Raw genomic sequence first — 26,903 nt, 5'->3', positions numbered from 1 at the left:
GAGAAGGCAGATGAGCTTGTTTGAGTTGGTAAGGGGAAGGATAAAGTTGCTAGTGTTGGGTAGAAGGATGATGAGTTTGTTGGTTTGGCAGACATTACTGTGCGGTCTGAGTTGTGTGAGACAGATGAAAATCTGGGTTTTATTGACATTAACAAATCTCATGTCAAGGAGTATTTGTTCTGTGTTACTTGTTTTTGGTGCTTGATGGCCAAGCATTATCTGTACTTCATTTTTGTTGTTTCAATTTCTTTAAATTATGTTTCCAGTTTAGTTGTTGGTTGATAATGTTTCTTAAGTTCAGTTCCTTTGCTTTAAGAACTGCTGATTGGTATGCTGTGATACAGTCTGATCATTACCATCTTCTTGAATTTGAAAAACTGTTATTGGCATTCTATTAAAACTGTATGAATTTCAGTTGGTTGATTTTAACAAATATTTAGCTCAATCTGTGTTATATATTAACACTTTGATATCTTCTTAAAATTCAAACCAGGAGTATAAATTTGTTATTTGTATATAAACTCACTCCTCTTGCAAGTTCTCAGGTTTATCACTAACTGTCAAAAATAAAATCCTAACATGTTTAGTTCTATATTTACTTAAGTCAGAAATTTGAAACAGTTAAAAGTCTCTAAATTGTTGTTCTTTGCAGCAATAGTGTTGATAACCCCAAAATCTGTTTAGTCTACTGTTTGGTTAAAATGTACTTTGGGCAGTATTGAGCATATATATGCAAGTAGCTTCAGCATCACTCTGGAACTTTAACAGATAAAATTTATTGATCACAGATGGTTTAAAATACATAGAACAGTTTGAGAATAGAAAATTGTTAAAAAGATTAGTATCAAACTTTTCAGATTGTATAAACTGAACAATTATATAAAACGGTTATATTATTTGATGTACACTAACTTACTAACTACTAACCCAGATGATGTTGAAATGAAAACATCCAGATTTTTAAACGATCTCAAATTTGACTAACAATTAGCAAACTTGATGATCAGATAAGAAACAAGTTGTTTTTAAACTTATGATATTCACGTCTTGTTTTTAACCCAAAAGGAAACCAATAAGTCTATTATACAGAATAGAAATCTCGAGTTCAAATAAAACTTGTATAAAATTGAAAGAACAGAATTTTCAAAAAAAGGGGTACTGGTATAAATTCAATGGACAAGGCATATGAAAACTGATATTTAAAAACAAAGATACGTCTACACAAACTCGTAAATGGGTATCAAGATTTTTTTTTGACTCTTTTCTTATTTTAGAAACTGACATCTTCTTCTGCATAAAATATGGGCCGAAAGTTTGTTAACCATTGATCACTCGAGAAAATCGAATAAGCTATGATTTTGTTTCAATTAACACTGTTCTAACAATTTACAAATAGTCAAAAATGAGAACTTAACTATTCTTCTGCATTACTATCAACAGTTTTGGTTATAGCAAAATCTTTTAGAACGAGATTACTATAACTAGCATATACAGTTTCTTTAGAGATTCATACAAATGATCCAAACAAGATAAAATTAAAATCAGTTTTAAAAAAGGGCATACTATTATTAAAATCTAGAATAGTGTAAACCAAAGTAGATACTTTGTAACCAAACATGAGTGCATAAAGTGCATCAAAAATTCTATTAAAAGGAAGAGTTTTAAGGGAAGAAAGAAGTAAATAAGTGATATCTTAAAATCAAATTTATCACTTCACATTTTCACTAAAATATAAACTTCTTGTTAAAAAGGGTCATAATACATCAAGGGGAAGCCATTTCTATACTTTTTTAACTATTCTTTTTGATATTAATACATCAAGGGGAAGCTATTTCTATACTCTTTTAACTATTCTTTTTGATATTATCCAAATAAAAGGGGAAGATGAAATTAGACCCCCAATTTGATATTTTTAAAATATTCTTGCTAAAAAGACATAAAATCTACATCAAAATATATTTGTCTGATAAGTTGTTCAGTTTTACAGGAATTAAATTCAAGGGATATACAACAAGACTTTCTCTGTTATATATTTATGTGAAAAATATTTTTCAAAATACATGCATACATATAGGGGAAGCACACACTTAGAAAATTTTAAATTTTATGTTTTATTTGGCAAATACCAAAAAGGGGAAGATTGAAAGAACATCTTCGATTAATTATTTATTTTGGTATTTGCATTATTTAACATAAAATTTAAAAAACGTACATCCTCTCCAAATAGGCATGAATTTAATTGACATAAATAGAAGTGAAAAGCCATATCTAGCAAAATATTTTCAAAAATGTATTTATATTTTAAATATAAATACAAGAGATATTCCAATTTGCTGAAAAATCAAAATATATATTTCTAAAGGAATATACTCCAAAGCAATGAGATCGTAAAAGAACTATCAGAAATATGATCTTTCTTAGGCTCTCTTGCAATATTAATAAGGTAACAAGTTTGAAAAAGGAATATCAGAATTTGGATATTCTTTAGAAGGCCCGTGCTAAATTTATTTCAAAAATAGATGTTTTTAAAAGGGATAAAATATATATCTTTCACTCCATAAATATTTATAAATCCAAAGATATATTTTTATACTCTTAGAAATGAATATTTGTTAAAGAAATATTAATATCTCATTTTATCACCCTCCTCATATTTTTCCAAGTCATTTTCTCTCGTATCTCAAATATATTATTTATCGGAGAAAATATTTTTAAATACTTAAAAATATTTCCCACACTCTCAAGATATTTTATATTTAAGAAAATATATTCTAAGTATTTATTCTAACCCAAATTGAGCCAACAAAGTCTATCTACTTTCATAAAAGATCGTTCATATTTTATTTGGAACCAACCCCTAATTTAATCATTTTAAGTCCAAATAAAATACTTCCACTTGCTAGAAAATATTGAAAATTAATATTTATCACTTAAATGGTATTTTATATGCATGGTTAAAGTTTTGTAATTTTTGAGAAATTTTGTACGGGTGTGATTTTTTTGGGTGTTGACCAAGACTTTGACCGAGCGTTTGACCAAGCTACCTTTGACTAAAATTGACCAAAACTTGCAGATCATCATTTTATGATATTTAGGTAATTATCATATTTTTGGTTATATTTATTAAAGGGTTTTCAAATTCGTTATATTTAATGGTGCTAATTACTTAATTAATTAAGTAATTAATGATTAATTGAAAAAGCTAAAAACCATTATTATATAATTAATAGTTGCTGGGATTTTTCTTATTTGTCCTATATGCAAGTTGCAAACAAACACACCTTATCCTCCATGTCATCAATCCACATCACTCTTTTCATCCACCATTCATTTTAACTCAATATCAATCACTCCCTTCACCTAACTCCTTCTATAAATAAACACACACCCCCACCATTTTTTACACAAGCTAAGAGATAATTAATTGTTGGGAATTTTTAATAAGTATTATCTCTAAACACTCTCTAATATCCAAACCCAAATACTTCATCTCAAAAACCTTCTCTCTTACAAATAGATATCATATATTTAAGATTTTTTTGTCTTTAAGCTTAGTTCCACCAACCAAGCTCCATCGTCCCAAGCAAAGCTCATCCATACCACTTGATTGCCTCCCGAAGGGCTTCCCAAGTTCGACCAACAAGCCAAAATCCGCCCGAACCTCCGATGAATTTTTCCGGCAAACTTTTCCGATGAACTTTTCCGTTCATCTCTCAAAAGTGGTAAACCTCTTAGCTTTCATCCGAGTGTATACTTTAACATTCACTTAATCTAAAGAAAAGTATACATATATATTCTTTTAAGAATATTTGTTCGTCATCCGGTCTAGTTAAGTGTATTACTAGTCCAAACTCTTTTTATCTATAACGGGTATTATTTCGTAGATATTAACTTCTTCATTTTGCAGTGAGGGGAAGTATAGTGAGGTAATTCTCATTCTAAGACCCAAGTCCTAGACATACTAACGGGGGGTTAGTAGTCTTCGCACCGTGAGGAAGAGGAAAGACCCAAGACCAACTACTGAGATCCAAGACCGGAATAAGCTTAGAAGGACAAATACTACACCAATGGTTCTACATCAACTTTGAAGAAATAACAGGATGTTATAGTCTAAGATAGGTTGTGTAGGTTTGCACATTTATTTTGAGGTGGTAACCCGGAGTTACGCACCAAGACAAATATTTGTGGAGTTGTAAAGACTTCTCTGCCTACGTAAGGAGCAAGGTTATTTTAAGGGGAAAACTCGGGTCATGTAGAAGAGCTCGGGGACTGGACGTAGGGGTGAGCGAATCTATTAGAGGTTGCATTATCGCGAAACATGATAAATCTCTCGTGGGGTATTTTCTTTCTTGTCTTTTATTTCCGCATATATAATCTGCATTGGTAAAATTTTTAAAATAGGATAAATATTTTTAAAATGCCATAATAATTTTTAAATTGGTAATTAAGCTATTTAACCCCCCTTATAGCTTAAAATAGCCCTTTTACGGGACCTAACAGAAGTTTATTTCCGGGTGATACTAGATTTTATATAAAAAAAATAAAATAATACAAAATAACCACATATTTCTCTATGAAAGTTGATATATATAACTTTGACATTGATTTAGAACACAATGTTACTAAACATATATATATATATCATATAATCTTATATATAGGTTTGCTGGAACCACCTAGAAAATAAGGATAATGTTACCAAATATATCGTATAATCTTGTATACACACGTTTTGGAGAAAACTAAGAATACGAGACTATTAATAAAATAAGAGTTACATTGACTTGTAATTGCAAACGACAAATACATCAATCAACAAGACTTATAATTTAACTTGTCGATTCATTTTTGTATGCAGTTTAACATTGAAATAATTTTTTTAATTACAATGTGGCTTATATAAAAAAATAGATGATCATATCTAATAATAAACATTTTAAGATTTTTTTTAAAATATAATTACAGTGCAACTGCGAAGCGCGACCTATTATCATAGTCAAAATAAAAGCACAATATTAATAAATAAATATATACAATTGTAATTTATAGGTTATCTCGAAAGAAGAATTTACATATCCAAATTAACCAACATGGCTATCTCGGGGTGAATTTGGTGACATTTAAGTTATGATACGTACTAAAAAAACATAGTGGCTCTGCGATAGCCTGCACCTTCGAACCATTGTATCTAAATCGAAACTAAAATAAAAGACAATTTATTGATCAAAATCTATTACAAAGGTTACTATTACAAAAGCGCAGCTAGCGGAAGTCTAAAATTCAATATACTTCAATTTTAAATCCTCGAACTCCAATGCTATCCAACTCGAATCTTAGGCGAAACCTGAAATTGTAAGTAATGAGCTACGAAGTCCAGCAAGAAATTAATCGATTCAATTAGTTGGCCAAGTAACACAAAAACATATAACAAGATACAATAATCTATACGATACGTTATAAAAAACAAGCATTTTCGATAAACTTTCATATTCTTATTCTTATTCGATATACACAATACACATAACACATAAACAACAATAATTCGAAATCCATAATTCATGCCACGACCACTACAACCTGGTGATAAAGGTCCTAAATTTTCAAAAAATTGTTATTACAATTCGGTGTTGCGGTCCTAAGTTCTTATTCGATATTTTCACAAAACATGACATAAATCAGAGATCTAAAATTATCGTATAGACAACACACATATACAACAATACTTATACTATAACATATAATACTTTCAAATATATCATCACTTAGCCCATGTTTTGATAAACAATTATTAACGCATAACATACAGTTTTGAAAACACTAGCGATATCGATCGAAAACTTACCTCTAAACCTGATCAGATCAGAATTTACTCTTTTTGACCCATTAAACGACGTTTTCCTGGAAAACCCGAAGCACGAAAGTTATAGAGAATGAAAATAACTTTCCGAAAAGTGCAGAATCAACGAATTCTAACTAACGATAAATCTTCTACGAATTTTAAAAGATTGCCGATTTTGTGTACAAAAGCCTTACGAATTTTAACGATAAAACGAGGAATACGAATATGATCTATTTATAAAGATCAAAACTTGTTAGGTCCCAATATGTTTGTCGAAGGGGGGTTAAATAAAAACTATACCGTTTAATAGAATTTAATGCGGAATAAAAATTTGAAATAAAATTCAAGTTAAATAAAACTATTATTAAACTTGAAAGGTGTTACAACAACGGTATCAATTACAAGGGATTAATCTCAAATAAATTATCACAAATCTAGAATAAATTCGACATGAACATTTTCTATTTTTGCAATAAAAAGATCAAATGCTAAAAGCAATTTGAGATTAAGTTCTAGGGATTATGATCCGCTAGATAGTTACACAAGAACAAGAGAATGATTTCTAGTGGTTTCGATTTAACTTTAATTGCTAGAAATTAATGTTCTTGAAGTTGCAGTTTAGAGATGAAATATATTGTGTAGCTGCTGCTTTCTGTGTTCTTGAGTTGGTTGAATGATATGAATGTCTTCTGCTGCTTGTCTTTAATAATTCACTTCAACAGAATCAATTGAACTGGCAAGACAATCTGTGAATTGGCATGACTTTCGGTGAGACAATCACCTGAACTAGCATGACAATCGGTATGACTATCTCCTGAACTAGCATGAAAATCGGTATGACTATCTCCTGAACTAGCAAGACAATCTCATAGCTAGTAGAACTTTCGGTATGACAATCAATTTGAACTAGCATGACTTTCGGTATGACAATCTGACTGTCATACCAGTTCAATTGATTGTCATGCTGAATTAATATTGAATATAAATTCAAAATTAATTCTGAAAATTCATAATATTAATTCAGAATTAATTAATCAATTAATTCATTTAATAAATAAATTAATCTTTGCAGATATAATTTATTTTCTTAATTAAACTATATGACTTAATTAATTAATAGAGAATTAATACTACTCTTAAATATCAACCATTCTTCTAAAAATCTTCTTAAAATCACTGTCAATTATGAATCAATTCCACCACTTCAATGTTGACACTCGATGTACTGTCTGGTTCATGAGTGACTAACTTCTGTGATGTTTCTTCATGTCTTGACTTTGATAACTTGATTTTCTTCAGATTAAATCCCTGTAATTATCTGATAACCTGACAAGATCTCTGTCACTTGATTAAATCCACAATCTTGATTTATATCACTGAGGCTTGATCAATTTTTTGAACTTCTTCCAGTGAAGTAATTCCCCAAGTCTGTAGATTAACATTATTTCTGAATCCGTTGACAGATGTTACTTTGTGAGATCTCTTTGATGATAGAACCACTATTTACTTGTTACATTCTTATTTGAGTTGAGTTAAATCCTCGAATAAACAAATAGGCTATGACATATGCCTTTCAATCTCCCCCTATTTGTTTGTTAGATAATAACAACAAATACCTAGAGGATAACTCAACTAACAAATAAGAAAAAGATATAAACAGAAATGCAAAGTAAATAGCAGAAAAGTTCTGGATAATATTTAATATTTTCCAGATTCCAAACAGATGTTCCTCTAGACTGAACATATCTTCAAGTAGTTTCATCTTCTTTTGTACAACCACATTTCCTGTTGAGAAGCCCATATCTCTCTTGCTTCTCCCCCTATGAGAATCAACTGCTTAAAGGAGATCACCTTGTGTTTACCACCTCTCCCGTACAATAGGATCCGTAGTTACAAACAACAATGGTGTGGTGTACATATGCTTTACCTTTTTCTTTTTCTTTCCTCCCTGCTATTTCTCCCCCTTAGTTGAGGAATCCTCCAAACTATTACTTAAGCTTTTATCTCCCCCTTAGAGAAGGAATGTATGCCGTTGTCTGAAGGAGTTCTCATATTTCACTTGGTTGGAAAAGAAATAACAAGTAGTTTCTCTTTCTTCCTTACTGTGAGTGTGTGATTCTGTTTAGTGTACCTCACATGTGTTTCACTCTTCTCTCCACTCGTGTTTATACTCATTCTCTCAAGTGTATCACTCCTCTCATAGCTCCAAAATTCAGCTGTACCTGCAAGGAAAATCACCTTAGACATCCTTAAGGAGGTCACAGGTGGTGCAATGGGAGTTCGCAAATCCCCGTCCTTGTTAAACTCGTCAGATGAATCTGAGTCATAATCTACAAGTTGCTAGTTTCCCTTTTTGGGGTTCCAGATTTGAATTCTGGGAAGGTAAACAATGATCCAACGAATTTAGCATAAAGATCAAAGTTCCCTTCTAATGTCTGTGAAGACATTTCCTTGTGACTCATCAGGTAATATCTGAATCATTGTCAATAAGTTGCCGATCTGCGCCTATGTCAGATCCACTATCCGCAGATGCATCCAGGGGATTTAAGCCTGGGGAGGTAGACACTGACCACTGACATATGGCTTTTGGATCAGTATCCTCTCCTAACACCTGTAAAGGTAATTGGTCCATTAAAGAACCTTGAACAATCGAATATGACCTTAAAATGGTCGAAACTCTTGTTTCCGTCAACTCTTCCTTTGTGTGTGTAACCTTTTCTTGTGCATCAAGAATTGTTTGTGTTTGAGGTGGTGACACTACATCGGATACCCTGGCCGATAGGCAAATTTCAATAGATGCACCCTCTTGAGAGGATGAATCTAGTAACTCTTTTTGTGCCTTTTTCAACCATTACATCTTTTTGAGAAGATGTATGGGGGCTAGCAGTTGTCTCGGTTTAAATACTACTCATCTTTGTAGGAGACAGAGCTGTTGGGTTGACTTCAGAACCTTCCTTATGTGGTGCACTAAGGCACTATCTCCCTCACGCTCATTCATACTACATTTTAGTGGTAAGAGAGTGTTGGTTGGTTCTGTTTCTATGTTTATCTTTACAGTCTGGGATAGATGTTGTGGGTTTTTAACCTCATGAATGTCAATGAAAGAAGGCCATTAGAGGTTGAACCTGTATCACAGAACATATGGCAATAGAGATAAAATGTACTTAAGATCTATAATGAATGAAAATCAAACATTTAATCTTTTGAGAGAGATGATGTACAATAGTGACTTCAAAAGATTTTAAATGAAATAAGAAATCACTAATGTTGAAAGAAGTTTGATTTTCTCCTAAAACTGTTCGAGTGCACAAGTCTGTTTTTATGCCTAAAAAGATAAATGATTTTGATAAGACACAAACTGATGACCTAGCAGTATTAAGAAGAGAAAGAAAGATTTTGACTTTCAATATGAATGAGTTTTTGTTAAAGCATTGATCACTTAGGGTAAAGTCTAAGTAATTCTCATTCATGTCAAAAGCTCCATAATCTATCTTAATAAAATTATAATCAACAATTTTGTTTGTTGAAAAATAATATTAATAAGAATGACTATGCTGCTGATTTCAAATTATAGTGAATCTTTCAGATATAACAACTTATATAAATTCACTAGAACTTAAAATCTCACAACTATCTGCAACAAAATATTAACAATATATCATTGACCGATACTTGTCAAGTACTTTAGATACCAATAATTATGTTGCATATTATTTTAATATAATTAATTAAAAAAATATCAATGAATTAAATACCAAATATCTATCAAAGATATATCAGAATTCAATTTCATATATCATACAATTGTTAACTCCTAACAACTGTAATATCTCAAACAATATTTACAATTACAAAAAGTACAAATAAAAACTTATATTAATATAGCAAAAATACAGAAAATATTTACAAGTTCAATGATAACATTACCAGCTTGCAAACAGCCATATCCCTCAGTTAAACCTTTGTTGTTATCTCCAAAGGTAACCACTGGGCCAGCTTTCTCAACCAAATTTGATAGCAGGGCTCTATCTCCGATCATATGTCTTGACGATCCACTGTCAAGAATCCACACTGCTGGTTCCACCTATTTAATGCCCTGCAATACAAATGGATTAAACCTTCTTCGGAACCCAAACTTGGTTGGGTCCGGCATACTTGTAGAATTGAGCTTTGTCAGGCAAAACAACATTCTTAACTTTAATGTTCTCAACTTTCTCAATGACTGGACATTTGACCTTGTAAACAGCCTTAACAAATTTCTGTTTAGGCTTAGGCACAAATGTCTCCTTTCTAGCCTTAGGAGGACTAGCAGTCTTAGACCTATCATGCTTCCTATTATTCACATGCTGGCGAGGAGTAGTCTTATCACTAGAAACATGCTTACCATTAAAATAAGCATACATCAAATTAAAAGCACAAGACATACAATTAGGAACACCACATACTTTATAAGAGGGATTAACAACAGGAAAATTATGCATGGTAGACATGACATTTTTGTTATCCAACTCATGTGTGTCTGAGTTAGTCTCAGTTGCTTTCACAACTTTGACTGGAACTTTCGACACACTTGGCTTGAAAACAACCTTCTCATTAGCACGATCTTCAGCACGTATTTCTTCTTGAATAATAAAGGAGGTCTCATCAAATGGTTCAGCAATTGATCCTTTATAGAGGGGTTTATCAACACCCTTAAGCACATATGGTACTTCCCTACCTTTAGCACAGACATAAGGAGGGGAGTTTATGTCTAATTTTCCAATAGCAGCATTGTAATCAAAACATATTCCAGATGTTTGATTAACAGCTTGCTTACTGTAGAACTCTTTAGCCTTCGAACAAGAATTAAAGTAAGCTTTAACCTTAGTCTCAAGACCGGTGATCTTGTCTTTGGGAATAGTTTCGAGTTGTCTATAACAGTTAACTCTATTCTCTAGAAAAGATACTTGTTCTTTTAATTTGTCTTGATTAATGTGCACAAGTCTTAATTCATTGACCTCTTTCTCAAGGTCTTTGATCTGCTGACTTAACAGTTCATTATCACGACGAGCACAATCTTAGGAACCTCCGAGATGATAAACTAATTCAGCATCAGTAAATTTTACCTCTTTTCTTGACGATGAAGTATCTCCATCAATAGCCATAAGAGCAAGATTCCCAACTTCTTCATCTTCACTATCAGTATCATCCCAGCTTCTTCCCTTTGCCAGATAAGCCCTTTCAGAGTTACTCTTCTGATTTGAATCATAAGAGTTCTTCCTTACTTGCTTTGGCTTCCTGCATTATGTGGCAAAGTGTCCCAACTCATTGCAGTTAAAGCATCGAATGGTGCTCCGATCAACCATCCTTGTTTTGTATCCGCCAATGCTGGTGTTAGAGATTGAAGATCCACCTTTCTGGAATCTGTTGTAGTTGGACTTGTACTTGAACTTGGGATTTCTCTTGAATCTGACATTGGAGAATCTCTTGACAATCTGGGCCATTAACTCATCTTCCAATTGCTCCAGCTCTTCCAAGGAGTAAAAATCATCACCGGATTGATTTGTAGTAGGAGGATCATATTCTGCTACTAACACATTTTCCTTAGCCTTGGAAGATTGTACCATTCTCTCTGACTGTTGAGATTGTTGTTGTTGTTGTTGATCTTCACTTACTAGAGCAGTAGACGTGCTGACCACTCTACCTTTCCCGTATACTTCCTTCTGCTGAATCTGCTCCAACTCATAGGTTTTTAACACACCATAGAGTCTATCCAAAGAAATCTTACTCAGATCTCTAGCTTCTCTTATGGCAGTGATTCTATGTTCAAGATGAGTTGGAAGTGTTAAAAGGAACTTTTTGTTGATCTCCCTGATTGAATAATATTTTCCATTTATGTTCAGGTTGTTGATCAATGCATTGTACCTCTCGAACACTTCAGTAATTCCTTCTCCTGGATTGGATTTAAAATGTTCATACTCAGAGGTTAGGATCTCTAACTTGTTCTCCCTAACTTCCTCTGTACCTTCATTAATCACCTCAATAGTTTCCCAGATGTGTTTGAAATTTTTACAGTTCATCACATGTCTGTTCATCAAGGAATCAAGGTTATCAACTAAAATTAATTGAAGGCTGGCATCCAAGGAGGCTTCTTCCTTTTCAGCAGGAGTAAAATCCTGAGGATCTTTTGTATAGGTTCTAGCTTTGGTAATTACAAAATTATCTACTATAACCTCTGGTTCAATAACCATCGGAATTTTTGGACCCTTCTTTAACAAGTTTAGATATTTGGGATTTGCCACTTGTAAAAACAAGAGTATCTTCTTCTTCCACATAATATAATTTTCTTTATCAAATAGTGGAATTTTAACGGTTCCAACTTTTTGTGAAGTCATTATGAATTTTTGAATAAATAAAAATTCAAGGAGTTGAACAATCACAAAAGTCTAGGATCTTGATTTGTTCGTTAATCAGAAGGCTCTGATACCAATTGTTAGGTCCCAATATATTTGTAGAAGAGGGGTTGAATACAAACTATACCATTTAATAGAACTTAATGCGGAATAAAAAATTGAAACAAAATTCAAGTTAATTAAAACTATTATTAAACTTGAAAGGTGTTACAACAACGGTATCGATTACAAGGGATTAATCTCAAATAAATTATCACAAATCTAGAATAAATTCGACATGAACTTTTTCTATTTTTGCAATAAAAAAATCAAATGCTAAAAGCAATTTGAGATTAAGTTCTAGGGATTATGATCCACTAGATAGTTACACAAGAACAAGAGAATGATTATTAGTGGTTTGGATTTAACTTTAATTGCTAGAAATTAATGTTCATGAAGTTGCAGTTTAGAGATGAAATATATTGTGGGCTGCTACTTTCTGTGTTCTTGAGTTGGTTGAATGATATGAATGTCTTCTGCTGCTTGTCTTTAATAATTCACTTCAACAGAATCAATTGAACTGGCAAGACAATCTGTGAATTGGCATGACTTTCAGTGAGACAATCTCCTGAACTAGCATGACAATCGGTATGACTATCTCCTGAACTAGCATGACAATCGGTATGACTATCTCCTGAACTAGCAAGACAATCCCATAGCGAGTAGAACTTTCGGTATGACAATCAATTTGAACTAGCATGACTTTCGGTATGACAATCTGATTGTCATACCAGTTCAATTGATTGTCATGCTGAATTAATATTGAATATAAATTCAAAATCAATTCTGAAAATTCATAATATTAATTCAGAATTAATTAATCAATTAATTCAATTAATAAATAAATTAATCTTTGCATATATAATTTATTTTCTTCATTAAACTATATGACTTAATTAATTAATAGAGAATTAATACTACTCTTGAACAACAACCATTCTTCTAAAAATCTTCTGAAAATCACTGTCAATTATGAATCAATTCCACCACTTCAATGTTGACACTCGATGTACTGTCTGGTTCATGAGTGACTAACTTCCGTGATGTTTCTTCATGTATTGACTTTGATAACTTGATTTTCTTCAGATTAAATCCCTGTAATTATCTGATAACCTGACAAGATCTCTGTCACTTGATTAAATCCACAATCTTGATTTATATCACTGAGGCTTGATCAATTTCTTGAACTTCTTCCAGTGAAGTAATTCCTCAAGTCTGTAGATGAACATCGTTTCTGAATCCTTTGACAGGTGTTACTTTGTGAGATCTCTTTGACGATAGAACCACTATTTACTTGTTACATTCTTATTTGAGTTGAGTTAAATCCTCGAATAAACAAATAGGCTATAACATATGCCTTTCAAAACCCTCTATCTTAACCTACAATTTATTCATATTAAAATCTAATCCAAATTTTAGGCTCATTAGTCTAATTCAAATTTAAATTCCAGTCTTTGTCTAATTTTAATCCTTTTTAATTCTATTATTAATCTAATTCTAAAATTAGGGGATATTACATGCTCCTCATTTTTTTTGTCATCTTTAATTTTAGAATGGCGTGAGCTTTTTGGGTCGATGTTTTTGAAGGAAGATGTAAGTACTTAAAATTGGTGATTCGAATACTTATTAATAGTTTGTAAGATATTCGGGTTTATATGTTCTCAACATCTTATTTACTTCGAAAGAGGTAAGTTTGTTTGAATTGCAACCACGATGCACATATGGTTCCTAAATTCTATGTAATTTATTTTTGTTCTATCAATTCTTTAAGTTCATACATGGAGTTCTGTTTTCTTTGGTTTTGAAGTTCTTTTATTTAATATTTGTTGTATTGATAAATTTTTTTGAAATTTTGATTATACTGGGTTGTTCTATATAATATATTTTTGTAAACGAGATATGTGCGTGCTACATGTTTAGGTGTAGATTTTTTCTGTTAAAATTGTGATTTCTTTTGTTTTGTGAATCTTTATGATTCATTGGGGTCATGGTGATTGGTTTTTTCTGTTTTCAATGAAAAATAGATTACCATCAATGGTTGTTTAATATGTATTTAGATTTTCTATACCAAATTTCAAATGTTATCTTTTACATATTATTTTTCGTGTTATTCATTGACTTATGAACCTTTTTTTCATTCTTTTTACAGGATGCTTCGGGGTGATTGGTGTACTCTTCAAGATGGGTATTTTCTTCTCATACATTAAAGATTTATTGTCTAAATGTTCGCGATCATCTTTGCATGTCCGTCGATTAAATAAACTTTTTTGAATTAAAGAAACTCCTTGTTCCGCCTATTGAATTCAGATACAATTCAGCTATGTATAATATATGATACATACGGGGACCACAAAAATAAACCAAAAGAGGTATAATTATGATTGTAAAAATCGGAACTAATCGGTTGAGGTACCAATTAGCGATTAATCGATAAATCGGGGATTAATCGGACTACTAATCGAATATATTTTAATATTAATTTTTAAAATATATATGTTAAATATATATTATATCCGCAAGACTTTCACAACCATGCATTGCAGTTGGGCCTTACATGAAATGGTCCATGGACCTTACATTGTTATGGGCCATGCTATTTAGCATCATTGTACATTTGTACTCATGCTCGTATTGTAGTACTTTAATGCTTGTACTATTTTATATTATAATTTAGACATCACAACACCCTCTTCACTTTTTCTTCTTCTTTATTGTTCGTTCATACAGTCAACCGTGTTCATCATTAACGATTAAATTTATCTCTTATTTCGATTCACGGGATTCTCTAAAATTACTACCGATAAATGATATAAGCTTCCATTTTCTTTGGAAGTTGACCCGATTTTCAACGATTTTTACGGATTTTTAACAATTTGACCGGAAAAACATTTTTCCGGTGATTTGACCTTATACGATCGACTCTGATTAGCAATTTGGCAGCCGATTAATCTTACAAATCACCAATTTTTAGAACCATGGGTAAAGTACATCCATTCTAAGTCAATTGGATTAAAATTCCACCACGACCTACGGTTCTTTCTCTTCGTTACAAGCTTACAACGAGTCTCAGTGCTAGGTAAATTAAAAAGAAGGGCATAACATCGTGAAAACTTATTATGCGGCAAGGAGTATATAATAAGTCAAAAGATATTTAGATTTTATTATTAAACAAGCCCAATATAACACCTCACAAGGGTCACATACTTAATCCTTCTACGACCGCCCCGCGTGATAAGGTACCGAGATTCCTCATTCCACATTACATTCATAATGGCAACATGTGTCATGACCACTTATGACATGGGTCATAAACAAGCCCAGCGAGTTCTAATGTTAGGCCTACATCCCTTAAGGGCTCAATAATAAACAATGAATTAACAAGATATGAGGGTTCATGAATAGGGGTCATCTCTTATTACTATGCAAATGACACATGAGTTTGAATAGGGTCACACTGTTAGGAAAAGGCACATGACCCTACCACTGTAATGGATCATAATGTATCTAAAGATGAAGACAAACAACCTCATCTTCTGTAAGAGGTCTCACCTTACACACAAGTGAGTCTACCCCATCTAAGGGTTGTATCGCAAGATAACATAAAAAGAATCTCTCATCTCAACTCGGGGTCACATCACATTAATATCTCTATAATTGGTCATGAGTGAAGATATATGCCCTATTGCTAGGGGACATCCTATGTCAATATACCAAGAACGTGTGTGCTCATTTTAGGGGTCACATGGTGAGTACATCACCAATGACCGCTAATGAGTTTGCATCCTCTACCAACCATACTACTCCCTCTGTCCCATTTTAGTGGTTTGTTTTTCAAAAATCACACTTATTAAGAAATCCTAATTACAATGATAAGTTTCCAATTTTCTATGTAGATCAGATATGTTGCGAAAAAATTAACTCCATCTTGATTCTATAAAGAATTTAATCACCAAGAAACAAATCTAAAGGATCGATTTGTTTAGATTGCTTAAAGAATCTAATCACCCACAAACTAAACGAAATCTGGAGAAGAAAGTATACAGGAATTAACCACCAACTTTCAAAAGGTTTTGCAAGTATAAACTCGCGATTTATTCTCTTAAAATTCTCTGTCTCAAAAGATTACAATATATGGGTATATATAGGCTAGAAAAATAACATAAGCCTATTAAGAATTCCAATCAGATTCAAAATCAGCTGCGTAGCGAGTATTTGAATCCAACTTAAAAACCCATCAAAAACTTAATCTATATGGGAAATTACATAAGAACCTACTCTGAATAGGAAATTACATAAAAACCAAATTCAACTATAAAATGAAATCCTAGGTGCTTGAAACAAGAAAACCCATTTTAAGTGAAAGGTAAAAACTTTTAAGCCAATATCTACTTAATATATAATAATCAGCCCAATCCAATAGATCAGCCCATGTTGGTAATTAAACTGACTATTGGTTTTGTAATATTGTCAATCGGTTCTCACGAATAATGAATATAGATCAGTCCAAAACCATGTTTGTCTTCATGAGAACAAGTATATCAGCACATGATGCTCATGCATCATTCTTCTTTTCTTCGAAAAATAATTATCCTCAATTGATAATAAATGCATATGAATATCATAAGGTCATGCTCCACATCATTCTTCTCTCTTTAAAAAAAACTCGACCACGAGTTTTATATAAGGATCAACACACAAAGATGGGATATATTATAGAACTTGAGAACATTAAATTTTAGCCCCATAATAATTACCTTTAGTAGCAACATTGAAAGAATAAGAAATTTTGAGTTTGTATTTGCTCCCAACAAGTTGTCCACGTCTAGAAAATTAATAGAGATCTTCTCTTGAACCAAAACATCCCCATCACTTAATTGTGTATATGCTCTCAACAAGTTGTCCATACCTAGAAAATCAATGAAACTCTTCTCTTGAACAAAATCATCCCCAACAGTACTTGCATCACAATCGACTTTCCAAGGATTAAAAAAATCATGTATAATTAGCGGAAAAGTACTCAACAAGTCACCATGTTCCTATTCTTCCAATCCATGTTCAATTTGCTTTTCAAACAGAAAAAAAATATCCACAACTATTGGATTTGTGATTAATCGTTCTATTTCAAATTCAGACTCTTTTTCATGTTCAACTTGCTCCTCTTCTTCATCTATTTCCCCATCGTTGAAAATAATGGTTGTAGTAATTGTTATTCCCAAGAAACTAACAATGAGATTTACAGAAGGGGGGTTGAATGTAAATCTCAAAACTTTTTCAAGTTTTGAGCAGTTTCAAAAGCTAAGTGTATGATGAACAGATGTGTGTGAATTGCTTTAAGCAAGTGCAGACAGATGTATATTCAAAACACAAATGTAAAGAACACAAAGGCTTTAAAAACTTTTCTGGTGGATTTGTTGTTCCACCAGAGATGTGTATTTCAGAAAATATGTGATACAAATAATTGTTCACGGCTACTTCCTAGTATAAACTAGATGATTTTCTCTCTGAATTTTTCTAAACAGCTCTTGAAAATTCACACCTAATTACTAGCTGCAACTTGGTTTATATATCACCAAGTTTTTCAAGTGAAGACAAAGATAAAATACAATTATAAAATAGTTCTTCACATGTTTCTTCTTCATTTCTCTATCCAATGCAATCTAAGATAATCTGTGAATCTTTGAATACTTCCTTGTTTGTACCAGAATGGAAATGCTGCTTTTTCTTGATTCCTCCAAGAGGCTACCACATTCCAATTGTCTCTGTCAACCCATGTGCCTCTGTCAGCTTATGAATTATCACTATCAACTGCTATGGAACTGAGCATCCATTGAAGCTTTCATTCGTTGGTGGCTTTATCCGTTGATGCTCTTATCCGTTGATGTTTTAGCAGTTGAAGCTTTATCCGTTGATGCTTTAGCAGTTGAAGCTTTATCCGTTGATGCACTCATCTGTTGATGGATGTTATCCATTGATGCTTTAGAGACATCCGTTGAGGCTTTGTTTCTCATCCGTTGAAGGTCTTTAATTTACCAGTTGATACTACTTCATTTATACAAAATTACAAGGCATGAAATATTTACAATTAGCCCTCCTATTTGCATATCCACTAGTAGTCAACATGACTTACAATTTCCTACAACTTCTAAGAATTATAACTCATTTATAAAGACTGAAATGTGCTACAATACTAAACTTATTTCTAAGTAAAGCTACTCCATCAACGGATATCCAAAGTGGTCTTATCCGTTAAGGCTACAAACACTAGTTTTCTACTTAAGTATTTTGTTTAGCTTATCATCAAACTAGTACACATATATTCCTAACAATCTCCCCCTATTTATGTCTACTAGAATTGTAGGCATAAATTCAAGGTTAACTTGATGATAACAAAACACTTAACAAATATGTGAGTTGAAACCAAGTAGAAATTCAAAAGTGCTGCAAAAGTGTATGTACTGAGATAGAGTTGAAGATTTACAGTGTTTCCAAGGGTGCTCCTTTAGCCTGAGCAAATCATTTTCTTTTCCTTTGTTCCCTTGTTTTCTTCCCTAGCATCCTGTCATTTTCCTCTACTTGGAGTTGGAGTTGTCTATAGAATTCAGCCTCATCTTCATCACTGATATCCAACTTAGATTGCATGTCCTTGAGAGTTTCATTACTGGCAATCTTAAGCTGGTCTTCAAGTCTGAAAAATCTTCTGACTCCTTTATTGTCTCTGAACTCCATCAACCAATGAGGTGATTTATGAATTGTAGTTCCATGCTCTGGGATGAGTAATGTTCTAGGCAAGGAATTTGACTCCCACCAAGTCTTCCTTATGCTGGCAATCTTGTTGAGAATCTCAGTCTTGGCAGTCCTGGTGAAACCATTGTCCCTTTTTATAGCTGAGTAGACTATAATCAAGGTAGAATAGCCTTCATTTAGAATTCTTTGAAGAGGCCAAGTCCTTTCCACACTTTCTTTATACTTGAACACTAGCCTTTCTGGTAGCTGTCCATAGGCATTTACTCCCCTTACTTCCTCCAGCTCATCCAGGTAGAGTTCAATATCTATATATTCTTTTATGTCACAAATGTGAACATAATCATCCTTTGAGGCTTGTGGCTAGGCTTAGGTTTATGTTTCTGAGTGAATTTACTTGAGGTTGGGAGAGGTATGGATTTGGATTTTCTTTTCAGTTCCTTTGGTGGTGAAGAAGTAGTTAAGAAGGTAGGCAATTTGATGGTGTCCCAATCAATATGTTCCTCTTTAGGGATGATTGGTTCACCATGGATATTTTTACTGGGATCAGCAACAAAAGGTTCAGGAATAGAAGGTTGTGGTTTGTATTTTGATTGAATTACTTCAGTGTCATCTTCACTCTTCCTTTTTGCCCTAACCTTCTTTCTGTTACCCTTCTGCCATTCCTTTATTTCCTCACTTTCTTCTTCCACACTTTCACCAACTATATTCCCCATATCCATATTTATGTTTTCAGTCTTGTTTCCTTCACTCTTCTTCTTTTCTTCAATTAGACTTGACTTTAGCTATTTTTCAAACTTTGTTTGTGCTCTTTTGTCAGCCTTCAGCTTTTTAGCTTCTTCCTTTAGCCTCATGGTCTCTTCTCTCTTGGCTATTGAGAATTTGGGATGTCCTTGAATCACACAGATACTCTTTCCCTCTCTATAGATGATAGCCATATTCACTCTTTCCACTACATCCTTGGTCTCTTTGTGCTTTATGATATTACCACCCAAAACTTTGTCTTCATCAGGCTTAGGAAGAGGAAAATCCACTTCTTTTAGCTGAGCAAGAGTTAGAGGGTTCTTTGTAGAGGCCTTGTTGAATCTAGTGGTTGGCCTGAGTACCATGGGCTTCAGGTTCCTTGAAGAGGTTTCTCCAACCTTATTCCTCCTTACTGGCTTGTGCTCCATAATGATTGGCTCAACTTTTGTGTTATGTTTCACAGATAGAGATTTTGCAGTTGTAGAACCAAACACTTGTTGCATCCTTTCATCAATTTTCCTTCTTTGCTCTTTCACCTTCATCTCAGTTGCTGCTAGCTGGATTAGATCAATTCCATCAAGCTTTCCTTTGATTTGAAGTATTGGAGAAGTAGTGATGGCTGGAACTAGCACTTTTGATATTTGAATGTGTGTAGATGGCTCCCCTTCCCCTTTATTCTCCCCCTTTTTGTTATCATCAAGGAGAGGGGTTAAGCCCTGTGCTTTAGCCAGTTGCATTAGAAGACTAGTCTGAGACTGTTGATTTTGAAGAATGGTCACCATAGAGTTTTCAATAATTTAAACTCTTTCCTCCAATTTGGCCATCTTCTTTTCAGCATCTGATTCTCTTCTCAGTCTCAGTAATAGTTCCTACAAGGTACCAAAGGGCATGATTGCATCCAACTTCTCAGTATTGTAGGACTTTAAGTCAGCTATATCCTTTTTGAGTTCATCCACACTTATATTCTGTCTTAATTGTTGTAGCTTCATGAGATGTAGAGAATCTAAGTGGGCTAGGAGAATGGCCTTGGTACCAACATTGGAAGTTTCCTAAATTGCCTTTTGGATAGTCATGACTTGTTTGACTAAGGATACATTGAAATCCCCTGGTGTAGACTCCTTTGTCAATGCCCATTCAAGTAACTCTGGAATTGAACTTGGGCCTTCATCTCCCCCTAAGTTCATGCTTCCATCAAAAGAAACAAAGTCATCATCATTAGAATTTACTCCAAATTCTTCAGATGGCTCTCCATCTGTAGAAGGCATCATATTGACAGCAGCTTTATCCCTTTGTAGAGATTCTGAAATATGTACTAGGTTTAAAGTCTTTTCTGCCTCCTCATTGCCCTGAGTAGCCAATAGTTGATAGGCTGACACAGGATGAGTAAAAGTGTCAGCATCCAAGGAAATGTTATCAATTACAGCTTTGTAATGTTGCTGAAATTGTCTTTCCTTGTCAGCATCATCCACAAGCATTGACTCACTAGCAATGGCTGGATCCACCCTTATATCTCCTGTACCTACTTTTTTCTCAATTTCTCTTTTTTCTTGCATCAGGGGCTCCCCCTGGCTCACACTCCTCACACCCTCACCTTCATCTACTAAGGTGGTACTCCTCTCACTTTCTTTTGCCATGCTGGAAGAAATAGCATGCATATTTAGACTCTCAAGCTCTCATTTTGCCTGGGAGCAACCCAGCCTCTCACTCAAATTTTCACTCCCTTCCCTCAGCCCTAGAAGTGATTGTACAGTAACCATGTCTTCTACACTTGGAGTTAATTCAGTTGTTTGTGTAGAGACCATCAACGGATAAAGAATATCCGTAGAAGTTAAAACCGATGGTATCAACAGATAACTGCTGTTAAGCTTATCTGTTGAAGAACAACCACTTGTCAACGGATGAGGGATATCCGTTGAAGAAGGAAAAGAAGTAGAAATAGAAAGTGACATAATTATCGAATCTGTGTGGATTGATTTTAAATTAAGTGACACAGATTCTTCAACTAGGTCTGAAAGAATTGGCTGATGATCCAACAAATCATCTAAAAGATGACGATCACCAGTACTTGAGTGGGGCTCCTCCCTGAGTTGTAAAGAGGGAGAATCAGGAATTGATGTGAAAATCATGTCCACATCCAGAGATGGTGATGGAGAATTTGGTGGTTGGTGTGTGTCAATTTTGAGAGAATGGGGTTGTGACTCCACATTTGTTGGAGTCACATCAAGCTGAATTTGTGAAGGCATAGATACAAGTGATTGTATATGTGCAGTGTGTGCACCCAGTATTGAAACTAGGGTTTTAACCTTCTTTCTTCTTGTGAAGGCTTTTACAGGTGAGTGTGTGGCTTCAGTGTCCCTCCCTCTTTTGTTCTGTGTCCCTGGTTGGGGACTATTTTCAATAGCTACACCCTTTTGGGAGGGTGCAACTAGGGATGAGTTTGAATCCTTTTCAACCACCACAGTCTTTTGAGAAACTGTGGCTTGGCTAGCTTGGGTACCACTCACCTCTCCTACCTTATTCTGGGGGTTTTCTTTATGTTCACCCCTCCCCTCACCACTAACACCCTGTTCACTCCCCTCAGGGTTTATGGTAGTTGTTACAACTGTTGTCTTTTGAGAGACAACATAGGTGGCTTTCTTTGACTTGGGTTTTGAAACTTTACGTTTGGTGGCCTTGGTAGGAATCTGTTGGGGCATTAACACAGATCCCATGGCCACACTTGAAGGCAAAGAAATGTTGGGGTTGGAAGTAGTAGGAGTTGAAGAAGTATTTACCTTACTTACCTGAGGTGCAGCCATTATTGTTAAGTATACCAGTGGCACCTTACTGTTGAGGTCAATCCTTAAAAGAAAAACTGTATGTATTCTAAAAACTGTCTTTAATACAAATACATACAACTGTATATATATGTATTAGCGGTTAAGAAAATAGAATCAACGGCTGTGATCCACCCGAATCGACTGATGTGACAGTTCAACGAATGATGTAAACGGTCATCCGTTGAAGATTAACACAGTTTTATCCGTTGAAGGGTAAAATTCCAGAAATGTATTTGTCTTTCAACGGATAATGAACATCCGTTGATGGAACAACTTTGGCTTTCAACGGATAGAAAATATCAAGTGAATTTAGGAATAATTAAGCATACCTAGCTCACTTACTAATCTTGTGAATGTTGATTCATCAAGTGGCTTGGTAAATATGTCTGTAATTTGTTTTTCACTTGGAACAAAATGAAGTTCCACTGTACCATTCATCACATGTTCCCTTATGAAGTGGTACTTAATGTCAATGTGCTTGGTTCTTGAATGTTGCACTGGATTTTCAGTAATGGCAATGGCACTTGTGTTGTCACAGAATATTGGAATTTTGTCAACATTTAGCCCATAGTCAAATAGTTGATTCCTCATCCATAGCAGCAATGTACTCAGCCTCAACTGTTGATGTAAAAATAGAATTTTGCTTCTTACTGAACCATGACACAAGCTTATTCCCTAGAAATTGACAGGTTCCAGTTAAACTTTTCCTGTCTATTTTGCAACCTGCAAAATCTGCATCTGAGTAGCCAATTAGATCAAAACCAGACTCTCTAGGGTACCAAATTCCTAGATTTGTAGTCCCTTTGAGATATCTGAAAATTCTTTTAATAGCAACTAAGTGAGATTCTCTAGGATCAGCTTGAAATCTAGCACAAAGACATGTAGCAAACATTATATCAGGTCTACTAGCAGTTAAATATAGAAGTGAACCAACCATGCCTCTATAGCTTGTAATGTCCACAGACTTTTCAGCCTTGTTTAATTCAAGCTTTGTGGCAGTAGCCATGGGAGTTTTTGCAGATGAACATTCCATTAAGTCAAACTTCTTTAAAAGATCATAAATATATTTAGTTTGATTAATAAAAATTCCACCACTAACTTGTTTAACTTGTAAACCAAGAAAATAAGTTAGCTCTCCCATCATGCTCATTTCATATTTACTTTGCATTAAATTAGCAAACTTTTTACAAAGTTTATGATATATAGAACCAAATATAATATCATCTACATAAATTTGAACAAGTATTGTAGAGCCATTAACATTTCTAAAGAAAAGAGTTTTGTCAACAGTACCTCTAGTGAAGTGATTATCTAGAAGAAATTTTGACAAAGTCTCATACCAGGCTCTAGGTGCTTGTTTTAATCCATAGAGTGCTTTTAACAGATAATACACATGGGTTGGAAAATTTGGATCTTCAAACCCTGGAGGTTGACTCACATAGACTTCTTCCTCTAATTCTCCATTCAGAAATGCACTCTTAACATCTATTTGATAGACTTTGAAATTGGCATGGGCTGCATAGGCTAGAAAAATTCTGATGGCTTCAAGTCTTGCAACAAGAGCAAATGTCTCATCAAAATCTATTCCATCTTGTTAAGAGTAGCCCTTAGCAACCAATCTAACTTTATTCCTTATGACAATGCCATTTTCATCCATTTTATTTCTAAATACTCATTTTGTGTCAATAGAACTCTTGTTCTTTGGCTTGGGTACCAGCTTCCATACTTTGTTCCTCTCAAATTGGTTTAGCTCCTCTTGCATAGCAACAATCCAATCTGAATCCAATAGAGCTTCTTCCACTTTCTTAGGTTCCTCCTGTGATAGAAAACTACTGTATAGACATTCATCTTGAGTAGCCCTTCTAGTTTGCACCTTAGATGTTGCATCACCAATGATTAGTTCAAAGGGAAGATTCTTGGTCCATTTCCTTTGAGGTGGTAGATTGGCTCTAGATGAGGTGGCCTCAGTGTTGTCATGATGTGAGATAGAGTGTTGATTATTTGAAACTCCCCCTGAGTTATTGGTCCTTTGCAAGGAACTGGGAGTTCTATCAACTGATGATGTAATTTGATTATCCGTTGATGAACTATGATCAATGGATGCTCCATTATGTACTTCAACGAATGATGCACTTTGTCTTTCAATGGATGCTGCATTACTTCTGTCAACGGATGCTGAGTTATGACTTTCAACTGATGCAGTATTTTGTGCATTATCCAAAGGCAAATTTTGAATCCTTTTTGAAGTGTCTTCTCCATCATTCTCATCTTCACTATCATTACAATATATCTCAATATTGTCAAATTTGAGTCCTTCATGGTGTCCCTCATCTGTTAGTCCATCAATCTTTTTATCATCAAACACAATATGCACATATTCCATAACAATGCTGGTTCTTAGATTGTAGACCCTATATAATTTTCCAGCAGAATAGCCAACAAATATCCCTTCATTAGCCTTTGCATCAAACTTGCCTTTATGATCAGGTTGGTTCCTTAGAATGTAGCATTTGCAACCAAAGACATGAAGGAAGTTTAAGGTTGGTTTTCTTCTCTTGAACAATTGATAGGGAGTCATGCCTTTTGCCTGATTAATTAGAGAAATATTCAGAGTGTAACATGCACAGTTAACAGCCTCAGCCCAAAAATATGTTGGGAGTTTTGACTATTCAAGCATTGTTCTTGCAGCTTCAATTAATGATCTGTTCTTCCTTTCCACCACACCATTTTGTTGTGGAGTCCTTGAAGCTGAGAACTCATGCATGATCCCATTTACTTCACAGAACAACCTCATGGTAGAATTCCTGAACTCAGTTCCATTGTTACTCCTGATATTCCTTACTTTGAAATCTGGATGATTGTTGACTTGCTTGATATGATTGATAATGATTTCACTAGCTTCATCCTTTGATCCAAGAAAATAGGTCAATGAAAACTTTGAGAAATCATCTACAATCACTAGGCAATATCTTTTCCTTGAAATTAACAATACATTGACTGGTCCAAAAAGATCTATGTGTAGCTATTGTAATGGTTCATCAATTGCTGATTCAAGCTTCTTACGGAATGATGCTCTCTTTTGCTTTCCTTTCTGACAAGCATTACATAGTCCATCCCTTGAGAATTCCACTAGAGGCATTCCTCTAACTAAGTCCTTTTTGACTAGATCATTCATTGTCTTGAAATTCAAATGGGACAGCTTCTTGTGCCATAGCCAACTTTCATCTTGACTTGCTTTGCTGAAAAGACAAGTGATTGATTCTACATCTGTAGAGTTGAAGTCATCCAAGTACACTGTAATAACCCCAATTTTCGGAAATTTTTGAAACCCTTATGAATAGTGTTTTTGCTGAATGAGAAAACTTTTCATGCCACACTATGTAGGGGTTCTGATATGGATATTCTGAGATTTTATTAGTACTTTATATGGGATATAAGTGGATGTAAAGATCGTCAGAATCCAAATTCGAACACTTTGATTTTTCCCGGAAATCCACTAGATACGGAAAGAATTGAATATAAGGTAACAGGATACGAAGGATTTAAATTAAAGGATTATAAGAGAGGATCATAAAAAGGAATATAATGTATTGAAAAAGGTTAAGGGAACCCAAGTAATAAGATCCCGGGTATGATCCCTCAAACGATAAACGAAAACGAAAGTTAAGCGAACCGTATAGCAGATCAGCGGTCATTAGGCAAACAATTAGGAAGTTAATCAAAGAGATTAGAGGGGATGATGTCACCCAACCAATGAGAAGAGGACAAAGAGGGGAAGATGACATCATAGCATGACATAAGCATGACATGAGAAGGAAGGAGGTGTGGTTGAATGAGAACCACACAAAGTCCAAGGCTAAAAAGGTAATTAACTAAATCAAAAACAAAACCAAATCAACCAAGCCAAGCAAATCATTTTCATCAAAACACAAAATCATTTCTTTCTCTTCAACAAAAGCTTGCTCTCGGCTTTTTACTATTTCAAAGGCAAAAATTTTCAAAATCCAAGATCCAAGCCTCCTAAATTGGTAAGATAATTCCCTAATCATCCTTATGCATAGTTATGGCTATATCATGAGTTTAAGCCTTCAATTCTTTCTCAATCTTCTTCAATAAATCAATGAAGAAGACAATGAATAGTGATTTCAAAGTTTTTAACTTGAATTTTTCTTGTTTTCCTTTAAGATCCAAGCATCCCTGAGACTTCTCAAAGCTTCTTAAGGCTTCCTAGCTACTCCCACCACTTCAAGGAAGGTATATCATCTCCAAACCCTAGATTCCTATGTATAATAATATGATTTTGATTATTATGGTGATATAGTAGCTTAA

At 34.0% G+C, this 26,903-nt stretch overlaps 1 pseudogene; it reads right to left on the bottom strand.

Annotated features, from left to right (window-relative positions):
- LOC141691332 (uncharacterized) overlaps window positions 1-19,733 on the bottom strand; it is a 34,860-nt pseudogene extending 15,127 nt beyond the window's left edge.
- Between the last annotated feature and the right edge of the window lie 7,170 nt (window positions 19,734-26,903).

Source organism: Apium graveolens, chromosome 10 (genome assembly GCF_009905375.1).
Source record: "Apium graveolens cultivar Ventura chromosome 10, ASM990537v1, whole genome shotgun sequence".
Taxonomy (NCBI): Eukaryota; Viridiplantae; Streptophyta; class Magnoliopsida; order Apiales; family Apiaceae; genus Apium; species Apium graveolens.
This window is presented reverse-complemented; position numbering and strand designations above follow the sequence as displayed.